Source organism: Notechis scutatus, chromosome Z (assembly GCF_049901735.1).
Source record: "Notechis scutatus isolate UNSWTSFEM ecotype Mainland chromosome Z, rNotScu1.2, whole genome shotgun sequence".
NCBI lineage: Eukaryota > Metazoa > Chordata > Lepidosauria > Squamata > Elapidae > Notechis > Notechis scutatus.
This window is the reverse complement of record NC_142025.1, coordinates 85,929,778-85,932,250: the sequence shown is the minus strand read 5'-3', so window position 1 is coordinate 85,932,250 and position 2,473 is coordinate 85,929,778.

The following is a 2,473-nucleotide window of genomic DNA, read 5'->3' as shown; positions in this document are numbered from 1 at the left end:
AACACATGGAATTTCCCCTACATGACATTTTAGCCTTTTGGTTTTGCAGGAACCTGTTTCCCTACCCCCACTCCCACTGTGAACAAAGCAGTCCAGCAAAATAAGGGATGCTACCTGCTGGGAAGAAGGAGGCTCCATTGGTTCAGCCCATGGCTTGATCCCTGCATAAGTGGAGCAGGGAAGCAGACAAATTGTGGCGCTCAGTGAAATCTACCATCCTCCTCACCTGCCTCTTTGTGCTGCTGGGGCTATTTTGGCCATGAGTGCTGCAGAAGCTCCCTCAAAGAAAGGATCTGTGGGAGCACCCCATCTGGAAGGACTGGGCTAGGGACAAACCCCAATTCCCACGGGCTGCATGACTGCTTCTGGTGCTCATCAGAAGAGTTGCCCTCACCGGCATTTTGGCGCCCATATTTGCCAATCAGGTTGAGCTAAGACATGTCATCTTTGGAGGAACATTGGCAAGGGAGAGAAGGAGAAGTGTGTCTCCTGCTTTTCTGGCTGGTGAGGGCCACAGACGACGCTTGGGCACCGATGTTGGCATTCCTGGGAGACACCTACTTTTGCCCACTGCTGGCAGAAACTTTGTCTGAACTGTAGTGGGACTCAGGGACTTCTCACCTAGCTTCCCGGTTCCAGCCTGCCACCCCCTGCCCTCTGCCTGCTACTTTCCATAGGCTGCATAGCCAGCAGGATGGTCCCTCCTGGGAGATCAGCACTGCTGCTCCTGCTGCTGCCAGTCCATGCCACTCAGAACTGCCCACTGGGAATTCTGCCCTATTAGTTGCAGGCCCCTTTCTCTCCCACCTGCCATTGCAGCAGGGTGTCTGGTGAGTCAAGGGCATGGAGAGCCCTGTTGGCCCAGCCAACGGATGGAGGTTCGGTGGGGCATGCAGTCTGGGGACTCGTACATTAGGGGCTGATGTTTTTTCTGGTGGAGTGCTGAGTTGTCCCCATGTCCAGTGGGCTAGGGCGACTTGTTCAGCATCCATTTGGCAGGGGCAACCCATTGGCACTGACCGGTCCATGCTAATTCCTCTGCTAGATTCAGGGACACCCACTCAGTCGCTGTCCGACCTCTTGACCACCAGCCATGTCAACCCACCCACACTAACCCACCCACACCAACCCAGTCGTACTCACCAGCCATGTCTACCCGTTCACGCCCATCTGGCCCCAGTGAATTATGCTAGACCCATAACCCACACATTATACATAAAAATGTTCTTGTGCCTTTTGCTCTTTGTGGGAAACAGTGCTCCTGCTTCAGACTTGTGTTTCTATATATCCTGCTCTAAGTTCTTCTCTGCCTTGCATTTCAACCTCTGGCTTTGCTCTTTGTATCATATAGATTAGAAATCAATGGCTTCAAATGTGGCACTTAGTAGCCATTTAAAGGCACCCCACCCTCAAGGGGTGTTAGGGGTGTCTTACCCCTCACAGTATTTTTTTCCAGAGGGTAAGTCATCTGTGTACCACATTTGGTTGAAATTGCTCGAGGTGTTTCAGAGTTATGCTGGAGAGCGCGTGCGCGCACGCACACATTTTATATATATAGTTTGCTTAAATATTAGGTTTAGATTTTAAACTCCCATCATCCCATATTGCTATATAATTAGGTATGTTTATTCCTGCTGTAACTTTAGTTCTTTATATTGTAGAAAGTTGGCACCCACCCCTCTCCTGGAGGAATGAAATATTCTGGGAAGTATTAAAAAGGCAGAATATTATATTTCCCTGGATGAAGAAAAGGAGAAACATGTTTTATAGACAGCAGCTTCCTGCAGCTCCAGGATGATGGGATTAAGACATGGCCCTCAGGAAATGATAGGATTACCTATCTTACCACATAGCACCTGGGAAGATTGCATTAACTAGCACTCAGGCGAAGCCATGTGGTCCAGACAAAGTCTACAAAGTTAACTAAGACCCCTGCCCCTGGAGTCTGACAGCCAATGGGATACATTTCTTGCACAGGAACAGGAAACACTAGGGTGGGGCCCAACAGAGGCATGGGGATTCTCGGCACCCCTTCCCTTTTCGCCCAGGAGCTCCCAGGCATGTTGTCCAGTCCACCATTAAACCTTCTTCCCAAGCAACTTCCATGAATCCAGTGTCTTTTTCCCCACTTGGAACTGAACTCAGAAGGATATTGCTTCCGACACCATTTTTATTGGGAACATATGAATTCCTCATTAAAAAAAATATTGTAAGTGTCTTCATGCTGACCAAATCCTCAATATTATATATTGAATTTCTGCTAGAAGAAAATCTGCAGTTTCCTTAACAATCATTGCTACATTTTTTTTCCACAGGGTGTTATGGCTGACTAGTTCTTTAAAAATAGGTTTATTAATGTTTCACATTACTTATCTTTCATTTATCATGTCAGAGTATATTCATGAACTGGAATAGAGCATGGCAACAAGGTCAGCCAATGAATAGGCATAGCAACTAAATCAGCCAATAAGGA